Consider the following 12889-nt stretch of genomic DNA (forward strand, 5'->3'; position numbering starts at 1 on the left):
TCCACATGCAAAACATTTTGTGATGACACTTCCAGGGCTCCATAAAAATGCCTGTTTTTACAAATAAAAAATGGAATATTTTACAAAAGCACATTTATCTGCAAACACCAACACACGACACACGTCACATTAACGTGTTGGTTTACATAATGAATGACTGAACCAATCAGTGTTTAGCAGAGGCACTTTAACCCAGAATCCTTTGTGATCTGTCTGTGTTTGTTACAAAACCTCAGAATTAGTGCATTATTCAACATTAAAAGATATATGTTATATTTTAACTTTGTACAAATTACAGAAGTGACATTAATGGAGTTATTCTGTCAGTATCCACACCAAACCATAAGTCAGGATGCCTTTATTTTTCAAGACCTCCGCCTGACCGGAGCATTGTGATTGGTAGAGAGCTGGGTTTGTGACTGCTCTCAGGGTGCTGCAGTTGTATAGCTTTGAGAAGGGGGCAGCATGTTTAAACATAGCAGTGCTGACTCATTGTTTGGGTCCTTTATCGCTTTTTATGCTTCCAAAAGCAATCGTGGTGTTAAAACTCAAATTCAGCTTATTAGCAGTTGCAAATGTACCAGAGACAATACTGGAATTTATCAGTTATCTGTAACTTCCGATACATTTTTGGGTGGTTCATCGGTTTATCTTTATCAAAGATAACTTTTCAGTTATCTGATTATCTGTTATCAAAGTTAATTTTTTGGTTATCTGTGCCCACCACTGCCTGTCACACAGAGTCAGAATGGTGTCAGAATTATGATTCGGACACACACATCCGAAAAGTGTTGCATTTCACTTCCAAAATGTTCTGACAGCCATCTGTGAAAGTTAATACAGTTGATCAAAATCAGCCGACAGCGGTCCATGTGCAGTCTGAAGAACATATGACCGCAATTTACATATTCCGATGGCGGCAAAACAGGTTCTGAAATGATTTGAGCGCATACGAGGGAACTTCGAGATGGATCTGGCACTGCTAAGCCTGCCGGTATGACCTGCCATGCCATGCACATGCCCCCGCCCCCAGGGCACAAAGGAACTGTTGAAATGTATGTGAAATGCTTCATTTCGATAATAATTGGGAATTATCATCATGTACAGTGAACGTGAACGGCGACTATCAAACCGAAAGCCCCTTGCGCTACTGTGCGCATGCCAGTGCAAAGCTGAACAGGTTGTTATATCCACAATAGACATTACAGTACAGCTATTTGTCCATTCCTTCCCATGAGCGACGTAAATCATGTGAACGATTGTCTCCATCATAACTGCATATAACACGGGCAGCTGTGTCTCTCTGTCATGTGCAGTAATGCATCATTGCACATGTCAGGCTGGGAGCTGAACGGATGTCACACTGTAATAAATGATCACCTTCTAACTCTGTAGGAGATCTGACATGGAACTGTTGTGCCAGGCCATGACAGCATTAATAAACATGCATCTTACCTCCAACAGCAGTCCAGGAGTGTTTCACAGTGTGCACAGAGACGTGAAGCCGGGACAGCTGCCTGCAGTTTGAATTCTCTCACCCAAAAGCCCCACGCGTGTGCACGGAGCAAGCACACGTGCGCCACACACATACACGCACTGCGCACTTGTGCATGAGGAACACAGTGCTCCGATCTGTGTTTGCCATCCAGACATTTGGAGATTCGGAAGTCTTCAGTGCCTTTGATGGCCATCTGACAGCGGTCTGTGTCATCTACATACGCTCTGGTGGTTCTTCTTGTTATGATACTTGCTAAGTTGGTTTACTTATATTACAGTAATTCAGTCTTAACAAACACAAGCTCTAATTTCACCATAAAATTGTACTCAAAATAGTCAAAGTAATTGTCAGGCTTTTTAAAATTATTATTTTTCACACTGCTAAATGCCATAAACTAGACTTTGTCAGAGGGATGCACTACTACTACTACTACTACTACTAATAATAATAATAATAATAATAATAATAATAATAATAATAAATTATTTATGAGACATTGTGAGGTAAATTGGCTGAAGTGAGTTACAGTGAAATAAAATAATTCTTTAACTAGTCCAAACATAATTTTCTGTTATTTTCGGGGTGGATATTTTAGTGGAGAAATCTCAAATATTAAAGTAGTAATGTGTGTAAAACAGAATGACTCATGCTTGTAGCAAAACTGTTCCAAGTTCACTTTATTTATTATTCATAAATAATGGATATAATTATTATTATTATTATTATTTGGGTTAACGTTGGGGCCTGTAATTTGCCCTGTATTTTCATACATATGTATGTTTTCTACAACTGTATTTTGTGACAAAGCATAGTTTAACCAGTCATAACTAAAAGTGTGCCAAACATTGAATTTGAGACAGTAACCATGAAGCTAATTGTTCCTCCCCGAAAGACAGATTAATAAAGCATGTAATGACAGATGTTCTGTGAATTGTTCTGTAATTTATGTTTTGTAGCATGGCCCAAGCAGAGGGTCACCTGTTTGAGTCTGGTCTGCTTGAGGTTTCTTCCTCAGAGGGAGTTTTTCCTTACCACTGTTGCTCTGGGGTTTTGGTAAGGTTAGACCTTACCTGTGTGAAGCGCTTTGAGGCAACTCTGTTGTGATTTGGTGCTATATAAATGAAAATAAGTTGAAGTTGAAGACAGATATTTAGCATGTGAGGGCATGTTTATTCAAATTTACAATTCATCGGTATTTTGTATGATAGTTATATTGTAGCCTGTGGTCTTTTGATATCAATTTCACTGTCAATTTCAGGGGCACTTCTAAAATATAAAAAATAATAAGAACATAATAAGAAATGAGTGTTTTGTGCAAAATTTTGTGTGTGTGTGTGTGTGGGGGGGGGGGGGTTGGGGGGCTCTCAGAGGGGGTCTCGCCGGAGAAGTAATTCAGTGTAGAACTGCCACTGTACATAGTGTAACTCCTGGAAGTGATGTAATTACTTTTAGTGTTGTTCCTCAATGGATGCTTTTTGAAAACAAATTATTCTGTGTCTCTTTCCTGTGATTGACAAAACAGTGTTTATTGTCAACAGGGGAAGAACTGTAACAGTTTACTGTTTACTCCCAATCTATCTCTGTCTGTTCAGCTTTGCTGAAGTAAAAGTGACAAATAAAGAACAACAGCAGTGTTTAAACCTAATTATGCAACTATATCAGCCTTTCCAAACATTTAATCATTCATTCCTGGTATTGCCATCACATAGATTTGTAGCAAGCTAGCTGCTAGCTGGATCCATGCTGTATTTAGCATATCATACGAAATAGGTCATTTCTCTCCGAGCAAACAAAAGCTGTTCTGTGCTCAATAATTGCATTTCAGTGATTATGATCTACAAATTCACCCAATAATGTTTATTGTGTCGTGTGTAATTTGATATCTCAGTTCTCTTAAGTGTTTTTGTCAATTTGGTACAGTGCAGATGCTTATCATTTGCACATGGTGAGCATCAAATCCATCATGGGAAGTAACTGTGCACACAGTAGAATGGTTTGTATTCAATAAAATGTAGTTTTGGTGCATACTTATTTCTGTCTTACACCAGAGCTCTGCATTGACTACCTATGGAATGTACTTACTTACTCACTTCTACGTACGTTTCCTCTGAAATACACTTTTGCATTACATTGACAAGGTACTGCATTGCATTCATGAAGCACAATCACATTGTATTGTGTAGTGAGTGTCAGGCTTTTGTATACTGACATTGCATCAGGATACCCAGGGCATGCAGCAACACAACATGAGAGGTAGTGGCATAATTTTGTTACCAGTTATGTGAGGGAGAAAGTTTGAGGTCACAATGAAGGACACTGCAAGGGTTAAAAAAATGTTGATGTCATTGTCATCTACTCATTGCATTAGTTCCATAACCATGACTGAATTTCATGATAGATTACTGGAAATTCTGGTATCACTCTCACAATAGGGTTCTTTAGTAGATAGTGTTAATAGTGGCCAACCTGCTGGACTTGATTGCACGACTTCCTGTAAAATTGCATGGCCGTAGAGTGGAGCTGCCCTGGTTTATTAAACACTTCCAAAACATTAAGCATTTATCTACAAGTTTGGAGGATGGTGTAGCTCAAAGTTGGACATCTAAGTTATACCCATGCTTGAACTTTACTATTCTGACCTAATTACCAAAAACATCCATAAACCAAACTTTTTGTTTGACACTGGGGTGAAACCCATTCAAGATAGATCCTTGACCACACACATAATTTATTTATGTTCAATGTGTAATTCAGACACATCGACAAACAGATTTTAGACAATACTTTTGATTTCTAACTGTGTTGATGAGTTTCTGCTTTAGGATGATTAGGATGATGTCCATTTAGCATGATCTGATCATTTGGCTCACACGTGTTAAGTTGTTACTGTCAAGCTATGTATATTTTGATTTTTTTTTTTTTTTTGGTCCTGCTTGAACGAACCGGGGGAGAAGCAGGATGTGAGGCCAACTCAGCGTTTAACACCTTTATTGTTTTTACCAGTGCAATATGCAGGTTGAAAACCTGAGAAAAGGAAAACAAAGAAAAAAGTAGAAAATGCAGATTAGAGCAAGAAAAGGGTAATCTAATCTATATTTACAAAATAAGGTTTAATTTCTAGTTACTTATTGCCAATTATGAACTTAAATGTCCTATTTTAATTTACAAGAGTTTTAGCCTAAAGTTTTCCAAGTTCCAAATTGAACTTTGACATTAGACTTTTTAATAAGAGTTTTTGAATATATGATTTTATATACAAGAATTTTATATTTTACGATTCCACTATGAACTTTTTTATGTACATTTCAGTATCATTTTTAACTATGGATTTTAAATACAAATTAATGAAATAAACACTTTAAAGATAAAAGTGTTTATTTCAAAGTGATCTTCATGTTTCCACTTCAATTGTGAAATAAAATGCCATTATATGCATTTATTTATGAATAAACCTAAATTAAAGTATAAAATTAGTCTAAATTGTCAAACAAACATTCTGTCCAACTCAACATTTCTCATGCTGAAGTACAGACTACAAACAAACAAATATTTGGTGAATAAATCTGCCAACTAACTCAGGGTTGGAGACACACATGTGATGTCATGGTTTTGGACTCAAAGGTCATTCCCAAGTAATCCAAAAGTAATCAGATTACAAGTAATCCAAATGTATGTACATACATGTAATCCACATGTATTCTTTCAAAGTAATCCTACCCAACCTTGGTCATTCCATACCTTCAGGTCTTGTAAAAAGTCTTCATTTAATTCCCCGATGGAAGCAAAAAGAAGAAATATACATTAAAAAGGCCATCTGTGTAACATCTCATTTATAAGATCAAAGGAACAAATGGGCATTCGGCTTGTTTTTGTTGAGTGTGAGAATGCAGACCGTGATGATGTATGACTCTAAACAAGCTCTTACTTAGTGCATTTATCTTATAGGACAGCAACTAGATGACACTGATAGCCCTGATCTTTGTGGAGAATATAGAGAATTTTACAAGGCAGCGCTCTTTTTATTTGCCTGTGGAAGATTGTAAGAAACACCTGTAAGCATTTCTTAGAGCGAACCGAGGTTGTTTCCTGCTGTTGTGTACATCCATTGATGACGAACACAGCCCATACAAATGAACACAGCCCTTCAAGGCCTTAAGCATCTACAAGGACCCACAGCAGCGCTGAAGGAATCAGGTGCGGCGCTCTCATATCAGCGTGATACGTCTTTGAGCTCATGCGCGGCGCCTCTCTATGGGGACGAGTTGAAGTCTTTGTTTTCCTTTCAACTTTTTGATATCTCCTGGTGGGAAGGTGGGGTGGCGGTGCAGGGGTTTGCAAATAGAAACCTGCAGATGGGAAAGAGTATGACAGAACGAGAAAGAGAGGAGAGATTGTGAGTCGGATGATTCCTCAAAAAACAAAACTGCTTTGCTGCCCTGAATCAGAGCAGAGACCATGTATGCAGGCAGGTCCTCTCAAACTCCTGCAGCTTGTTTCTACTTGCATGTCAGTGACTGACTGACTGACTCAGAGGTGTCCTGAAAGAACTCACACATGTGAAATTTGGTTCCACCTTACATTGTTATACTGCATATTGTAAGTATGACTGCCTGCATTGAAGCTCAACATCTGTACTGTGATAGTCCAGTATGAACACAATGTACATTTTCATCCCTAATATACATGGGACAATTGAGATGTTTTGAATGACCCAGTAAAAGTAGGGTGTGTTTCTCCACATTTCTTGAGAATGTGTTTTGACTCAATGGGTGCAATGTTGAGAAATGTTGGTTTCTCAGAATGCAAAAGATGGAGAACCATGCTCGACTTTCCAACCTCAGGCTCAATGCTCAGGTGTGGGTGGAAGGGTTGTGTGTGGAGGGGTTGAGGGATTAGGGTTTGAGCCTGTGTAGAGTGGGTGTTGCCATAGTTATTGTTGGTAGGCAACAGGCCAAATGCAAACACACATAGACACACTGGGGGTGGTGGGGAGCTTTTGTGTATGGGAGGGTTTGGTATGTGGGAGTGGAGGTTAGGGTTTGTGTAAATGTGTGTGTGGGAGCTAGCTGGGTGCCTGGGTGGGAGAATTCATTGACATTTATCATCACTTTGCTTTTGACAGTCCAGGACTGCAGATGAAAAGCCCATAGTTTCAGTGATGTAAAACTATGTATGGTGTGTGTGTGTTGTGTGGTGTGTGGGTGGGGGGGGGGGGGGGGGGGGGGGGGGGGGGGGGTCTGTGTGTGGTGGAGAGATGGTTAAGGTTGTTTATGTTGGGGTGGCTGTGACTATGTGCACTTGTGTTTTCCTGTGTGGCTGTAATGCCGCGTTCACACCGGACGCCACGCGACGCCACAAATTTGCATCCCTTGCCTGGCGATGGACACATTTTACACTTTGTGCCTGTCCATTTCAATTGAGCTCAGGCCCAGAGAAGGCAGCAGCATTTCTGAATGTTGTTGATGTTTGGCGTTCACTTTACATGGTCGAGTTTTAACTTGCACTTGTAGATGTAGCGACAAACTGTGTTAACTGACAATGATTTTCTGAAGTGTTCCTGAGCCCACGCAGTAAGATCCTTTACACAATGACGTCAGTTTTTAATGCAGTGCTGCCTGAGGGATTGAAGGTCGCAGGCATTCAGTGCTGGTTTTCGGCTTTGCCGCTTATGTGTAGAAAGTTCTCCAGATTCTCTGAATCTTCTGATTATATTATGGACTGTAGATGATGGAATCCTTAAATTCCTTGCAATTGAACATTGAGAAACATTGTTCTTAAACTGTTGGACTATAGTTTCATGCAGTTGTTCACAAAGTGATGATCCTCACCCCATCTTTGCTTGTGAACGGCTGAGCGTTTTGGAGATGCTCCTTTTATACCCAGTCATGACACTCACCTGTTTGAGCATTCATCAACTTTCCCAGACTTTTGTTGCCCCATCCAAACTTTTTTGAAACATGTCGCAGGCATCCATATCAAAATGAACAAATATTTGCACAAAAACAATAAAGGTTACCAGTTTGAACATGAAATATCTTGTCTTTGTGGTATATTCAATTGACTATAGGTTCAAGAGGATGTGAGGATGTGATCATTGTATTCTGTTTTTATTTGTATTTTACACAACGTCCCACCTTCACTGGAATTATGGTTGTACAGGATATGCAAATGTATAAGTCTATATAGCTGCAATTACAAACACATGGATTAATGTTTATACACTGAGATGCCACTTGCAGCCTTATAAGTATCAACCTAATTAGATATGGGTTACAGTGGTAAATACTTCCTCAAGGGCAATGAAGAATTCAAATGATTAGCTGCTGTACACTAAGATAATTTGTCCTTATTCCTTTTGAAAGCAGAGCAGCTTGAGAAATTGAAAGAACCAAGCTGAGTCACTCTGCTTTAATATCCGCACCAGTTCAGCAAAGAATAAATGTTCTGATAATCCTCCCAGGTCTGTAAAGCTGGTCACCGTGCACCTTCGTGGAGTGTCATTCCATCACCTTTACTGGGTAGGTCATTTCCTATCTGACATACAAGCCGACCGACGTGACCATGAACCAGATGGACCCTGATGAGGCGACGGCGTGATCAAGTGGCGCATTATTAGACCACCCACTCTGACTGACATAAGCTTTGAGGGCTAATCACATTAGGAAGCAGGGGGTCTACGGGGGGCGAGGACGACACTTCAGAGTGATAAACTCATCAGGAGGCAGACAGATACACCTGTTCACCACAGCGCGACAGAGGAAGAGGGCACCAAGGGTAGGAAAGAGACAGACAGAATTAGGAGTAGTTGGTATAATCCACAGGCAGGAAGAAAGAGATAGCAGCTGCCGACGGGTGAGACAGACACGCTCGGCTCCACGGTGCCATCTCTGTCGTCGAAATCGCTTTAGACGAAACAACTTGCGCAGTGGCCGCAGCTGAGCCCAAGTTAATAGCAAAACACTAAAGGAAATACTGAATTCCTTTTACAAAATCCCCACTAAAAATGACAAGCAGCAGTGTCGCCACAGTGGGAGTGCGGGTCCACTTTTGATTAAGATATAACAATGTTTGTGCTGCTTTTGTCAATGTTTGGCAGTTATTTCTCTCAGTGTTTATACTCTACCTGTCAGTTGCATCTTTGGTTATGTATGCCATCTAGTTTTTTTTTTCATATTGTTCATCACAACAACTGCAAAAACAAAGCTTGCATTTGGAAGTTTGGCCAAAAATCCATTCACCCCTTGTTTTTGGAGCAATTGAGTGCCAGGCTTTAAAATTTATGAGTGGAGCACCCAGAGGTGTTTGGCAGACTATCATAAGCGCTTTGTCTATCTGTGTGTGTGTGTGTGTGTGTGTGTGTGTGTGTGTGTGTGTGTGTGTGTGTGTGTGTGAGTGATTGATTAATATCTCAGGGACCACTTGACCAGTTTCATTCATAATACTGCACATGTGAAGTGGTAGTGGTAACATCTCGTTATAATATTAATAAGAAGCTCAAAGATCAATGTCAGTCAAGGTCATTGAATAGTCAGAATCTTTTTTGCAATAAGTTCAAAACTAAGAGATCTAGTAGAATGATTTCAAGTACATAAACAAAGATGATGGATGCCATATGATATGATTTTATTTACTTTATACATGCTTCCCTTAGGCAGTATTATTAGACGGTATTGCTTAAATTTTCATTGTTACGCAGATGATACCCAGCTTTATCTATCCATGAAGCCAGAGGACACACACCAATTAGCTAAACTGCAGGATTGTCTTACAGACATAAAGACATGGATGACCTCTAATTTCCTGCTTTTAAACTCAGATAAACTGAAGTTATTGTACTTGGCCCCACAAATCTTAGAAACATGGTGTCTAACCAGATCCTTACTCTGGATGGCATTACCCTGACCTCTAGTAATACTGTGAGAAATCTTGGAGTCATTTTGATCAGGATATGTCATTCAAAGCGCATATTAAACAAATATGTAGGACTGCTTTTTTGCATTTACGCAATATCTCTAAAATCAGAAAGGTCTTGTCTCAGAGTGATGCTGAAAAACTAATTCATGCATTTATTTCCTCTAGGCTGGACTATTGTAATTCATTATTATCAGGTTGTCCTAAAAGTTCCCTAAAAAGCCTTCAGTTAATTCAAAATGCTGCAGCTAGAGTACTGACGGGGACTAGAAGGAGAGAGCATATCTCACCCATATTGGCCTCTCTTCATTGGCTTCCTGTTAATTCTAGAATAGAATTTAAAATTCTTCTTCTTACTTATAAGGTTTTGAATAATCAGGTCCCATCTTATCTTAGGGACCTCGTAGTACCATATCACCCCAATAGAGCGCTTCGCTCTCAGACTGCAGGCTTACTTGTGGTTCCTGGGGTTTGTAAGAGTAGAATGGGAGGCAGAGCCTTCAGCTTTCAGGCTCCTCTCCTGTGGAACCAGCTCCCAATTCAGATCAGGGAGACAGACACCCTCTCTACTTTTAAGATTAGGCTTAAAACTTTCCTTTTTGCTAAAGCTTATAGTTAGGGCTGGATCAGGTGACCCTGAACCATCCCTTAGTTATGCTGCTATAGACGTAGACTGCTGGGGGGTTCCCATGATGCACTGTTTCTTTCTCTTTTTGCTCTGTATGCACCACTCTGCATTAATCATTAGTGATCGATCTCTGCTCCCCTCCACAGCATGTCTTTTTCTTGGTTCTCTCCCTCAGCCCCAACCAGTCCCAGCAGAAGACTGCCCCTCCCTGAGCCTGGTTCTGCTGGAGGTTTCTTCCTGTTAAAAGGGAGTTTTTCCTTCCCACTGTAGCCAAGTGCTTGCTCACAGGGGGTCGTTTTGACCGTTGGGGTTTTACATAATTATTGTATGGCCTTGCCTTACAATATAAAGCGCCTTGGGGCAACTGTTTGTTGTGATTTGGCGCTATATAAAAAAATTGATTGATTGATTGATTGATCTCAGGTGACATGAAATTGTAACTTTTTAAAATTACATGTTGCACAATAAAATCAAATTATAGTCATCTGATGTGCCTATGAATCAGCAAATAAACTGGCATATGCTGATTTGTACATGATGTCATGACAAGATACACTAATTCTCAATTTAATGGCTTTCAGTTATTCATCATTAGTCTTGCACTTACACTGATTCCTCCTTGAAAAAGTAACTTAGTTGCTTTAATGATAACCAATTTTTAACAGAAACTAAATTAGATTACTAGTTACTTTATTAGTTACTTTCAGCAGCTGCCAACAACAACCCCTCTACCACGTCAACATGAAAATGATAATCCATATTGCCAAAACTCGCTTTATAACATCCGCCAAGGACAAAATGAAATCATTGTCTGAGCAGGAAGAATGGATAACATGAATTTATGCAGAAAGTGTTATGGTTAGGGATTCGGACTGGACTTAAATGCAGGGAGCAAGGAACAGACTTGGTTGTAAATGAAAAGAGATTTATTAACAATAAACTCTTGAACAAAGCTGTGCTGGTTAGACAGCCTGCCGAGCCAAACAGGGCCCGCTTGTAGCGATGGAACATCTGGATACTGCAGTGCACACACGGACAGACTTGTGAGTCTGAGAACAACTGGAATCCTGGGGCCAGGAGGGTGCACAGAGCCAAGGACAGTAACTAGAAGAACGGAGGAAAGAGATGGTGAGTGATTGCACTCTCAACACTGGAAGCCTTTAACAATTCACAGTTCACTGAAGGCTCGACAGAGGAATGTTCACAGCTCTGGGAATATTGTTCACAGTTTTGGGACTAAGGTTTGCTGTTTAGGCATCATTTAAGTTCATGAGTTATGTTCAGAAATCAAGTGCTGCACATCTTGTGACACAGTTCCAATAAAGCAGGACTTGTCTTTCGAAACGACTTGGAGAAATCTTAGTGGTGCAATATCAGAGTCCATACAGTTCTTGGGAGTAGTTCTTGGAATGGTTCTTTGACATGCACAGTCACAGGCAGGAATGAGTGAGAACGGAATCCCACTGAGACATTAAGGAACTTAACTGGAGCGGAACAGAGAGTCACTTGGGAACTCTGAGCTGAGAGCCATAGAGTTCCCAAGTGACGTTGCTGTGCAGGTAGCCAGGAGCCAGGAACCAGGGCAGTGTGGGAGCCATGCACCATAGCATCTGGAACACCAGGAAAGACATTTCGCTCTAATACAGGAATTACAGAGCTGGCCAGGTTACCTTGAGTTCAGCTGCAAGAAGCTCCGTTGTCTAAGAACATGGGAGCAGCAGGAAGACAAGGTCAAGGTCATTGAATCTCATGCAGAGAATCTGGCTTCATGGCAGGGACAGAAAAACCACTGGCTTCAGGGAAAACCACAAGAATCCGGCACTGAATGAGCTAAAGCCGGGGATTAAGTAGCCCTCTTCAATCACCGTTCATGTACAGCAGGTGTGTTGCGGTGATGAGCGGTGATGCGCAGAGGGTGTGAGTGTGTCATCTGGGGGAAAAACTCACAAACTACACAAAGATTAAAAAAGGAAAGAGGCAGAAAAAAGGCAGACCGTGACAGAAAGTACAGGTAAGAAAGTTTTACCAGGTTTTAATATGATGTTGTCCTCACAAAGAGACTTTAGGTGCATTTGGGTGGAAAAACAGCGTTTGTATTTGTTGTTAATGTGTCGCAGGCCTTCAGCTGTTTTAGCGAGGACACTCACAGAGAAGCACAGCGTTTTAAAGAAAAAAAACTAAAAATGTCTCAGTGCAGGCGTGCTGCTGTCACTGCGCTTTGAGAGATGACTGTTTGTCAACTCGGAGCTGCTCCACAAAATAGTAGATGAACAGCTTGCAGCATCAAACACTAAAAGTGGGCAAAGTGGGCAGTTCAGCCAAACCCCTGACTAGTTTTAATGCTGCGATCGACCCATGATACAAAAATAATCGCAACATAATTGTGACTTGGAGAGGTAACTTTACTCTGATTACTGATTTGGAAATATTTACATGTTAGGGCCCTGTCCCACTGGCGTTTAGGAGGATTTGCGCATGGAATGCGCACAAAAGTGACCCACATCCGCCAAACAACCGCGATAACCGTGTAACATTCCTGTATGAGTCGGCCGCCATCTGAACACATCCAGGATCATCCGCAGAGGCACACATGTCCGCAGCCAGGATGTTTGAGCAGCTCAAAAATCCTGCCGCGGATGAGATCCGCATCAGGGCCCTGTCCCACTGCCGTTTAGGAGGATTCGTGCATGAAATGAGGAGACAAAAGCTGAGCGTCCGCAACAAAGGTGGGCGGAAATGACAAATGTCCCGGGGTGGATCAGCGAATACATGAGGAGGAAAAGCGGATATAACAGGGAACAGAAGCGAAGGCGACCGCGGAGGCGCCCACATGAGGGGCACAGCGGCCGTGA

At 40.9% G+C, this 12889-nt stretch overlaps 1 long non-coding RNA gene across 1 annotated transcript; it reads left to right on the top strand.

Moving 5' to 3' along the window:
* Positions 1–2283: 2283 nt before the first annotated feature.
* LOC117502875 lies at positions 2284–12351 on the top strand. The gene is made up of 3 exons (XR_004558422.1): positions 2284–2296; positions 8301–8306; positions 12285–12351. It is a non-coding gene; the product is annotated as an uncharacterized LOC117502875 (long non-coding RNA).
* The last annotated feature ends 538 nt before the right edge of the window (positions 12352–12889 follow it).

This window comes from Thalassophryne amazonica, chromosome 2 (assembly GCF_902500255.1).
Source record: "Thalassophryne amazonica chromosome 2, fThaAma1.1, whole genome shotgun sequence".
NCBI lineage: Eukaryota > Metazoa > Chordata > Actinopteri > Batrachoidiformes > Batrachoididae > Thalassophryne > Thalassophryne amazonica.